The sequence below is a fragment of the Dermacentor albipictus genome, unplaced genomic scaffold, assembly GCF_038994185.2.
Source record: "Dermacentor albipictus isolate Rhodes 1998 colony unplaced genomic scaffold, USDA_Dalb.pri_finalv2 scaffold_153, whole genome shotgun sequence".
In the NCBI taxonomy this organism is placed as follows: domain Eukaryota; kingdom Metazoa; phylum Arthropoda; class Arachnida; order Ixodida; family Ixodidae; genus Dermacentor; species Dermacentor albipictus.
Genome location: NW_027225707.1, coordinates 76,656 through 87,905, shown reverse-complemented (window position 1 = coordinate 87,905; position 11,250 = coordinate 76,656). Strand labels below are relative to the sequence as shown.

The window sequence follows — 11,250 nt, the reverse complement described above, 5'->3', positions numbered from 1 at the left end:
TGTCAAGAACTGTTAGTGGAGTCTTTGTTAAAGGAATACGTGTGAAAAATAAAAAAAAATTCTGTGATAGCGCATACATGTGTTGCTCGATTTCTTTGCCTCAATCTATCGAAAAGGTGAAACAGCTTATTTGCTGCGCTCAAATTTCGCATTAGGAAGTAACGTAATCGTCGGTAATTTTTTCATCCCACGTCAAAGCAGAAAAGTAGCATGGAGCCTCTACGATGCGGCAACATGTATTACGTGCACGACAATAATAATAAGAAAAAGAAGACGCCGTGTAATTAATCGTTTCAGGAACCAGGCTCACGGATTCACTATCGAATAATTAGAGTTCTTTGTTTTAATGTCGCACTCGGCCAGTGAATAGAGGTTGCCATGCGGAGCACTGTCCCAAGATAGATTTCCTTTTTTTTTAGCCATTGCTGAAGCGGTTTTGTGATATCCTTCATTCTGCATTTTGTTTTTATAGCTACGAATATGGTATTACGGCATCTGCGAGAGCAAATATTCCCATATACTGCCAGAATTATTAGCCAACAAGAAAATAACTAAATTCTGAGGTTTTACGTGCCAAAGCCACGATATGGTTATAAGGCACGCCGTAGCAAGGGGGCCTCCGGATTAATTTCTACAACCTCGGTTTCCTCAAAGGGCCCCTCACCAGGCCCGATGGCAAATTTCGGTTATACTCTGGAAGTTGTTACGTGCCCCCTGGGGCGCGTTCTGCCGCAAGAATGTTTCAGGTTGGTTCATTAACAGCCGAGAAAGAAATACTTCCGTGCCGCGAACCCATGACTGCAGGAGGCGAGGGCCACCTTTCATGAGACACACTCTCGATCTCCACTTGCCCCTTCTAGCCTCCGCAAGAGTTATTCCTTCCCTGCATTCTCGAGGATCGCGTGAGGAATACGTCAAGGGCTTCGCCGTCACTTTTTTTTCCCCTCGCTTTTTATGCGAAGCATTTTACTAGAGCTCAACCCAGCTCCTCAGGCGCGGCGGTGTCGCCTTCAATACCACGTGACACCGTGACGTCACGACAGAGGAGAAACGGGGCTTCACCTCGCGCCGTCGCCTTCAAGGCTGACCACGTGGCACCGTGACGTCACGACAGAGGAGAAACGAGGCTCCAACTCGCGCCGTCGCGGCGGTATATAAGCAGCTGCGCTTGCCTCTGCTAGACACTCACGAGGTGAGATGCCTCCTGGAGACAGAGCGGCTCGTTGGAATGAGAAGCGAAGGTTGCGGCGTGCTACAGAGACTGTTTCTAGGTGGCTTTGCTACGGCGCAGCGACTACGCGCCCCGCATCGGACGCGGTGAGCGTCGAGCAACGCAGCGTTCGGCGCGTCAACGAAATGCGCGCCTGAGCAAGCGTCGCACGCCTGAGCCGACGGCACCGGCTTTTCTGCGACACGAGCTCCTCAACGCTGTCGCGGAAAGTGTCTGCGTTCACCCGGTGAACGCAGCGCAACCGTTAGGTTCACCCAAACGTCACGTCCGGGACGCTACATCCGGTCTTTGTTTTTTCACGTCCGTGATGTCACATCCGGCCTTTTTGGCGGCATAATATGGCATATGGCAGGTTCGGAGTGCACGAAGCGGTGGATCGCTTATTTTTCGGGCTTTTGCTTCTCGTAAGTATACTTCGTCTTTGCGTTTGATGTGCATCTACTACGCGTAGCTAATCTTTCGACTGCATGATGCCATATATAGGTGTTCTGTGATGATACTTTATAGCCAGGTTCCTCACGAGCTTTTGTGATGCATTGCAGGGACCGCCACACCGGCCAGCCAGTGCTACAGTGTCCTAATGCAGAGAACGTATATTACACGGAACTGCGCTCCTTCAGAGTTATTTAGAGTCTTTGTCAGAAGCACGTAACAGTAACATTACTTGGTTACGGTGCTGCTACATGGCAGAATATTTGAATGGCAGATGTCCCGAGTGCGGCATGTAAGTACGTACGTACGCGCGCTTGTTTAGCCTAAATAAGAGTTTCTATTGTTCCCCAATGGAAATGCACATTCCTGATGCACGGTTCAGATCTGCCGGCTAAGGGCGGTAGTGAATAAAGTCACCAAATTGCGGCCTCGTTGCGGTCTCGCATTGCGGCCTCATTGCACGGTCGGGAAAAATTGCTTTAGAACCAAAATTTCGCTGCGCTGTCAGTAGCCATTCACTGATAAGCTTTCTCCGCAGCGTAATGCTCAGTGCAGGTGTGATGGGGGTTGTGTGTACGGTCGGTATGTGACCGATATTCCTGAACGCAGTGTCATTCAGCGATGTGCACAGCTGTGGCTGATTGTAGAATGTGGGCTGTGACAGGAGTGATGGGGACCATGCTCCTGCCTCGGCCAAGGTTGCAGCGATTTCAGAGCTGCAGGGATCGCCCAGGCAGAACCTAATCTCGGCCCTATGCTGCAGCTCCAGCTTCTTGAGACGGGCACGTGGTAGTGCCACGAGTGGGAGGACGTACCGCAGGCGTGAGGTGGCTACTGCATGGTACAGCCGCAGAGCCCACCTAGTGGTGCAGCTCTGTCCTCGGGCAACAAGCTGGGAGACTGCCTTGTGGACCCGGAGGACCTAGACATGCAGGGTCTTGACAGCAGGCAGCCAGGTCAGCCGGTGATGAACGTGTAGCCCCGGGTACGTCACTGCCGGGCTTCAAGGTCGCCTTCCAGTTGCAGCTGTGCAGCGGGCGGTTGCTCTTGGGTGGAGCAGCATGGCCTCCGTCTTCCTTGCCGAGATGGCAAGGCCAATGCAGCTCAGGTAAGCAGCGGCGGTGTCGAGGGCTCTTTGCAGAGCCGAGCGCGCACTGCTGTGGCTGTGTGGTGGATTTCGCACACATAGGGCGATGTGGTCCGCGTTGATGGAGGTATTCACGTGGTTGTGGGGGTCAGTCTGCAGGACAGCAGGCAGTCGGGCCAGGTTGAACAGGAAAGGGCTCACCACTGATCCTTGTGGGACGCCCTCTACCAAATAGGTCCAGGGCCTGCTGAACGACTGGATAGGGCAGGCCGTCAAAGGCCCCCTTCATGCCGATAAGCACCAGGAGCACGGCGTCACCGCAGGCCTTGGCCTCTTCCAGCGTGGAGACCACGTCCATGATGGAGTCCGCACTGCATCAGCTCCGTCGGAAGCCTATCTGCTCATCGGCCAGAAAGCAATGGCCTCCACCAGCTTGCAAGCAGCAGAGGTGAGTGAGACTGGCCGATAGGAGCTCACGTTTCTCAGCCGGCCTTCAGGATGGGGGCCACGTAGGCTGTGCGCCATGACTCCGGCACCTGCCCTGACTGCCAGATGTTTAAGCAGTCAAGCAGGTGCAGCTGCTCGCTGGCGGCCAGGTTGCGAAGCATTTGGGTTCCTTGTGCACTGGGCTCCTGGTGCACTGCGATGCTTGGAGCTCGTGCAGCGTCAGCGGGTCCTGGTAGATAGCCATAACCTGGCTCGATGGCCACCCTGGGTGGTGAGAGAGAAGGGAAGACGGAAAGGCAGGGAGGTTAACCAGGCTGAGTCCAGTTTGCTACCCTACACGTGGGGAGGGGAATGGGGAGTGAAAGAGGAAGAGAGAGAACTTAAGTGTAGGATGTCTATAGTCGGGCACTCAAGTCTGTTGCCCTCAGGTAGCGAAAAAGCGCTCGGACTGCTTTCTGGGCCAATGAACTGTGAGGCCAGGCTCCCAAGACTGGATGACAGGCCATTTACAGAAGTGAAGACCCTGTGTGGTGGTTGTGCAGGCAGCTAGGCAGGCTGACGGAAGGCTGCCCTACCTTCAGAATGGCTGCAGTGCGTGGTACAGCCAGCGCAAACTGGTTGGCGAGGAGCTCCGCAAGGGCCTCTTCGCTGATGCTCAGCGTGATGGCCACGGCGAGGACAGGTTGTAGGCTTCCTCTCCTGCTGGTGAGGGATTTGAGCAGTCTCCAAGCTAGGGGTCCCCTGGACCTGCCCTCGATGGCAGAGCAGAGGCTCCTCCTGCGCCGGGCTTGGCGTCTGCAGCGGGCATCTGCACGTCTGTACTCGGTCCAATGCTCTGCCTTGCCCGTCCGGATTGCTCCACGCTCCATACGGCGCCTGGAGGCACGAATGTTGAGCAGGTGGAGGTCCAGAGCGGGGGTATCTGGTTGGGTAGAGCACTGAACGGTGGCAGCCTGAGCACAATCCACGATGGCGCTCGGGAAGTCACGGCCATCGTCCAACTTGCTGCAGTGCTTCCGGAACAGGGACCAGTCTGTGACGTAAGTTCTTGACCTAGGCCTTCTCCCAGACCTGGGGCTGATCACAATAGGGAAGTGGTCAGACCCCCATTTGTCCGAAGTTGTGGCCCAGGAGTAGGAGCACTGCTCAGTGTTGAGGGAGAGGTCAATGGCCGTGCGAGCACTGCGGTAGACGTAGGTGGGCTCCCTGGTGTTCAAAGGTCAGCAGGCCAGCTCAGCTGATGGCATCTGTGAGGCCTTTGCCTCAGCGGGTGCAGCTGCGGCTTCCCCAATCCGTGTGGTGTGCGTTGAAGTCACTGCACAGGACTGCATGCCCACCAAGGCGAACAGCCAGCTGGATGAGGCTGGAGGGATCCCACGGCTTTCCTGGACGGATGCAGATGCTCGCCACAGCCGTGTCCTGGCTGCCAAGGCGTACCACAACGGCGCATGACTCCAAGGGGCCACCGGCGATGTCAGCAACAGGTAGAACAGCACGCGCCAGGGTGCTGCGGACATAGATTGCCGTGCGTGGCTTTCCTGGCTTATGGACTCCATCTAGGCAGGGTGCCGCAGTGCAACTGCGTGTGGCACAGGTGGTGGCACCCGAGTAGTCGGGAAGACGTAGGTTCTCGGCCACGGCATATGTCTCCAGCAGTCCGAGTACTGTATAGTGCGGAATATAGGTTGAGGTTTTTTCCCAAAAATATTACTAAAAGTTCACCCCTTGATTTACATACCGGCCCTTGGCACAGCATGAATAGTCGTCTGGCAGCATGTAGGAGCGCAGACCTTTCGGCATCCACATTGTTATCGCCCCCTTGGTGACCGACGCGGCCCAACTCGCGGGTGCTGCGCGGTTCTTTATTCTGACGAAGTTCTTTATTCTATGGCGCAGTGCACCCGAAGCTCAAAGACAGGGTGGCGGATTTTGTCCGCGAGCATCGTGCCAGATCTTTGCCAGTCACAGCAGAACTCATCTGCATCAAAGCTATTGAGATCGCCCGAGAATCCGGACTGCCCAAGGAACAATTCAAGGGCTCCATTTATTGGGTTCGTCGCTTCATGCAACGCAAGGGATTCGCACTTCGACAGCGCAAATCAATCTGGCAGAAGCAGCCAGAGGCATACGAGGACAAGTTGGTCGAATTCCAGCGCTATGTTATCCGTCTCCGGCAGCAGCATGGCTACATGTTGGTACAGATCGGCAACGCTGATGAAATGCCGGTGTGGTTCGACATGCCGTCGCTCACCACAGTGCGAACACGGCACAAAAGAAGTCGAGCTTCTTTCTACGGGGAACGAGCATTCACGGTGATGCTCGCGTGTACTGCAGATGGCAGAAAGCTGCCCCCATACATAATATTCAAGAGGAAGACGCTGCCGAAAGAGGCTTTCCCACGGGATGTCGTTCGCGTGAATGAAAAGGGCTATATGGACGAGGTCCTCATGCTCAATTGGATTAAGACCGTCTGGAATCGGCAACCAGGGGCACTCTTGCGGTGTCCGAGCATGCTCGTCTTGGATGCCTTTCGCGGGCACTTGACCGCAGGATTGAAGCTGGCACTCCGTGACGGGAGGACGGAACTCGCCGTCATTCCGGGAGGCATGACGTCAACACTTCAGCCAATGGACGTCGTGCTCAACAAGCCTGTTAAAGACCGTGTCCGTGAACAATATAATCAGTGGATGGCCGGCGACAACCTGATGACCCCAACCGGCCAGCTGCGCAGGCCGCCTCTCGTCACTGTGGCCACATGGGTGTCGCAGATTGTGCTCGCTGCCCGACGATATGGTGGTGTGGGCATTCAAGAAGTGTTGCAAAATTTTTTGCATAAGCCAGGAATGCACACAGGAGTCCAAAGAACTCTGTCACCAGGAGAAAAAGTTACAGCACAGCGGGTCGAGTCGTAACGAAACTTGCGAGCGTCCTGGGAGACGTCGGTGTTAAGCGGGGCGAGGCGTCTGCACTCTGCGAGGCGAGACACAAACTGTTCCAAGAAAGGAACTGATGGGGGTACAGGAGTCGAAAGGAATGATACATCAGGAATGAAACTTGGTGAACAGCCATAGATGAAGAAAAAAATGTTAAAATCCAGTAGTACGTTGCGTAGCCATGTTATAGGCGAATGTCATGAACGACAGGATTGCATCCCCGTTCGTGTGGCCAGGGTAGATGTACAGTCGCATGCAATATGACTTGCAACACTCTTGTTTGTTGTTGAAGGGGCTCCACGGCTGCGCAGCAGCTCTGACATTCGAAATAGCAGTTTAATAGACACCACTAATTGAAGCTGTGTTTCGGTCTGGAACTTACCATGTGTCTGCACAGCCGTACAGCCTTGGAACCCCTTCGACCACGGGCACTGGTGTTGCAATTCATATTGCACGTGACTGTACATCGCAATCAAGCTGTTGGTCTGCGGATGGTAACTGGAAGTCGTCTTGCGAATTGTGTTAGAGGCGCACAGAACTTCGGTAAGGATAGAAGAGAGGAAGACTGCTGCGGTCACTGAGGAGAACGCGCGGAGCGCTGCGGTGTAAGATAATGTTGTGTAGAAAGAAATCGGCGACTTCAGCAGCAGTCCAGGATGGTAGAGATGCTGTCTCCGCATAGCGTGTTGGATGGTCTATGGCTGTTGCAATCCAACGATTTCCATGTGAGGTCATGGGAAGAGGACCGTACAAGTCTATTCCAACTACTTCAAAAGGCGAAGCGGGACAAGGCAGAGGTTGTAAAGAGCCAGAAGGAGCTGTTGGGTTTGCTTTGACAATGAACGCAGGGTGCAACATACTTCGCAACGGCTGAAGATGGGCCAGGCCAGGAGCAGCAACTTCATATTCTGTTGTAAGTCTTGTGGTAGCCTAGAGGACCAGTCGTCGCATGATCGTGAAAGGCTTCAAGCACCTCACATTGCAGAGAACATGGTATGACCGGGACCCATTTGTTGCCATCGATGTGATAAATGTTGCGATGTAAAACCCCATTGTGCAGCTTGAATTGATTAAGTTGTCGACGAAGTCAGGCGTTTGGAGGTGACGAAGAATCTTCCATGCGTTGGAGAATAGTTCAGCAGTATGGGTCGATGCGTTAGTGGGACACAAGGACAGATGGGCTGTTGTGTCTTATCCATTCGAGGGCTACAATGGGTAAAGCCGATGAAGAGGACTCAGGACGTACACAATCACGGAGAGGTTATGGTGAATCGTCATGATTCGGCAGAGGGTAGCAAGAGAGAGCATTGGTGTCTTGATGCTTCTTTGCAGCCCTGTAGGTGACATTGAAATCGTACTCCTGTAGGTGAAGCACACAGCAACCCAGGTGACCTGATAAATTCTTCAGCGATGAAAGCCAGCACAGTGTGTTATGGTCGGTAACGACTGTGAAATGGCGGCCATGAAGACATGGGTGAAATTTTTGCACGGCCCAACAGCAAAGCACTCCTGCTTGGTTATGGTGTAGTAATTTTCTGCACTGGTTAGTGCACGACTAGCCTAAGCAATTACTCGTTCGCGGAATGTGTTGTCGCATTGTAGTAGAATGGCACCGAGGCTGACTGCTAGCGTCAGTGTGAAAGATGGTGGGCGCGGTTGGATCAAAGTGGCGCAGTACTGGGTCTGAGGTCAGGGCATGTTGCAAAAGCAGGAAAGCATGTTCACATTCGTCGGACGAAACAAAGGGTGCATTACTGGGGAGGAGTTGATGGAGCGGGGACGTAAGTGTAGCGAAGTTGCATATGAAGTGCCGGAAGAAGCAAGTCCAAGAAAAATGTGCATGTCTTTTTGAAGCAGTGGACACAAAATTCGAGGATGGCAGTAAGCTTCTCGGGGTCCGGACGAATACCTTCTTTGCAGACTATGTGCCCCAGAACTTTGATGGCCTTGCTGGCCAAACTGCATTTGTGTGTATGTGTGTGCGCGCACACGCGCGTGTGCGTGTGTTGAGCTGCAAACCAGCATTTGCAAGACAGGCAAGGACTTCATCAAGATGTTGCAAATGTTGTGAGAACATGGTTGAAAACACAATGTCGTCGAGATAGCACAGACAGGTTTTCCATTTCAAGCCACACAAGACTTATCGATCATGCGTTCGAATGTGGCAGGCACATTGCAGAGTCCAAAAGGCATCGCACTGAACTCGTAGAGCCCATCAGGGGTAGCAAATGTCGTTTTTGCTTTGTCGGATTTGAACATCGGTATTTGCCAGTAGCTTGATCTAAAGTCAAGGCTAGGAAAATACTCAGCACCGTGGAGTGAATCTAGTGCATCATCCATCCGTGACACGGGGTGAACATCTTTGCGCACGATTTTGTTCAGCGCACGGTAACAGACGCAAGAACACACTGAGCTGTCTTCGTGACAATTGCAACGACATGAGTGTCAACAGCTCAAGTGACAGTTGATCCACGAGGCAACAGTTGGGGTTCGATTTGGTTTATTGCAGTAAGCAATGCAGACTCCTCAGAGAAGCAAATAAGGCCAGGGGTAATCAGAATTGCTCGAGATAGGGTATGGTCATAGGGTAGAATGAATACGCCGCCATCCACAATGTTACAGGAGTTTACACCTATAATCTTTTCTCTAGGTGGCCAAAGAACGTAATCGGAAGAGGTGACGAGACGAATGCATTCTTCGTGGTTAGGAAGAGAATTGCCAGTGGCATCATCCAGTTGTGTGAGGCGCTGACGACAAGAGATAGAAGCAAACGCCAAAGATAAGTCCCACCCCAAGATGAGTTCATGGGTCACTCACGAAATACCGCCAAAACAATGTGGTGAAGAATTTAGTCTATGGACACACGAACAGGACACGGTGCGATTGGACAAATAATAACCTTGGCCGCTGCACAAAGAGAAAGGCCGGAGTAAGGCAATTCTTGTGTTTTATAGAGTCCCAAACAGTCACATGGCAATAATCGCCAAGCGTCTTGTAACATGGAGCCACCTCAGAATTCCGCCAAACAAAGATGATGGATGCAGCCAGTCTTGCCAGATAACTACATTTTGACTATTCTGTATTGTTTGCATTTTTTGTGTAAAAGGAATTGTCGCAGAGAGTCTTATCTTCAGTGGCCTTCAGTTGACGTCATCTGCTACAACTAGCACATAAGTTAACTCCATAGCATTACTAGGATGGAGACATTGTGTCGTGGGGTGCTTCCTTAAAAGTGGACAAGAAGATTCTAAAGGAAAAGTGTGAGATGGTCACAGTAATAACCAAGGCATTTGGCATGGGAATGACCCAGCTATGAAAGTATTATCAGATGTGGACAAGCATATAATACTAAATGGCGCCTTGCACGAGTCCCAAGTGTCAAATGTAATGAGTATTGTGCATTGAAAGGGCCAAAAATGTTTTGTACATGCAAGGGAACACTATGGGCATTTGATAACAGTTGCTTAGATGTACTACATTAACAGGAACTAAACGAACTCCCTTAGACATAAGCATGCAGCAAATTCAAGGACTAGATGAAGCTTCAAAGAAGTAACTGCATTTCATGTAGGATAGGTGTGAATGACCTTTGTGCACGAGATCAGTGACAAAAACACTAAATGAATGCAGTACAGTGTCTGTATCATATCTTGTGCAGACCAAACTAGCCTGGAGTTTCAGCGTTCCTTGTCAGTTCATTTAAATAGGCACTACATTGTTCAAAGTGCAATATTGTTCTACAAAACATAATATGCAAGATGTAGCATGCTAACCCTCGTGGCTCAACAACTACTGAACCGAAACCTCAATGAGCAGTGAAGCTCCCTTGTAATTTTCATCGTAACCATACTTTCGCTCTTGAAAGTGAACCTCTTTAGTGAATTTGCTTGTGTATTAATTTTTCTTTAGGCAAGTATTTTTTATACATGTTAATGTCTCAATCCTGCTTTTTCTTTCCGAGGCTAAAACAAAATGCCTCTTATTTCACTTTGATCTTTTGACCTAGGAAGCCATCATCTGGTACTGTGTACAGCAAGCACATGCTTCGGGCAAGGAGGGAGCCAGCACCATATCTACATCAGCAAGAACCTCGGTGCTCAAAATAAACATTTTCTGTGCAAATACCTGTCTTTTTATACTTCCAGCATGAATTAATAAGTTTCTTTTGCCTTCACATGCAGGAAGGTTTATAGGAATAAATAGTGACTGTTGAATGCCCAGGAAAAGCCTTGAAGCCATTTTACATGTACAGTGATAAAGTACATGTGTACTTGATAGTAGAGAAACGAAAGGCAAAGTAACAGGCAAAATGCTCGGGGCAGCAGTCGTATAAATGGTAGATGAACACAGCTAATTGTGCTGTCCAATTTTATTCAGTTTGACCAAATGTTGCAAGAATTGCCTTCAATATGAATCATTCAGTTTAGCCAGCTAAAGTCGAACTCGTACAAACTTTGGAATGTCTGCTGGGAATTTTAGCATAAATGGTATGTGTGCATCCTTCAGCAGCACCACAAGCCCAGTAAGGTTTTTTCGTTACTGTCTCCCCTCCCTTGGGGTTATTGCAGTGTCTACTTCAAGTGCTTGAGGGTATAATGGAAAATGACTCCATTCTCCAATGAGAAGGCTATATAAATATGCAGGACAAGAGCTTGTAGGCCTGGTTATAAGCATGAATTAGATATGTATAGACCAAAGGCAATATGAATACAATATGTTAAATTGCATCCATATGTGGGAACTGCCCACATCAAAGGAAAGAAAGTGCAATACTTGCAACCTACCAACATAAACATCAGTCTAGGGAAGGATTCTGTAAGGATCCACTAAGTGGACTGTTTCAGCACACACTGATTAGGTAGAGCTATAAGCTGGTAGAGCAAGTGGCAATCATCACCATGGGCTCTCGTGCTCTATTCATTCAGCGTGTACTGGAATGGACAGTCCACTTAGTCAACACTTACAGACTAGCCCCCTAGGGCTGTGGAAGCGCGCAGTATATTAAGCTTAAGTCTGGAGTGCTACCTTCTGCTTATGTGGCAAGTCCTCCTGTTTACCTGTTCCTTTCAACTGAGAGCTGAGCACTGCCTAGGTTAAGTCAGAAAAAGCAACCAGCGTCC

The 11,250-nt window shown here is 50.6% G+C and overlaps 1 long non-coding RNA gene across 2 annotated transcripts; it reads left to right on the top strand.

Annotated features, from left to right (window-relative positions):
• Positions 1–1,114: 1,114 nt before the first annotated feature.
• LOC139053566 (uncharacterized) lies at positions 1,115–10,246 on the top strand. Of its 2 annotated transcripts, none has more exons than XR_011510566.1 (3): positions 1,115–1,635; positions 1,774–3,198; positions 10,137–10,246. It is a non-coding gene; the product is annotated as an uncharacterized lncRNA (long non-coding RNA). The 2 variants fall into 2 exon arrangements; XR_011510565.1 differs by having other exon boundaries at positions 1,199–2,771; positions 2,903–3,198.
• Positions 10,247–11,250: the final 1,004 nt, after the last annotated feature.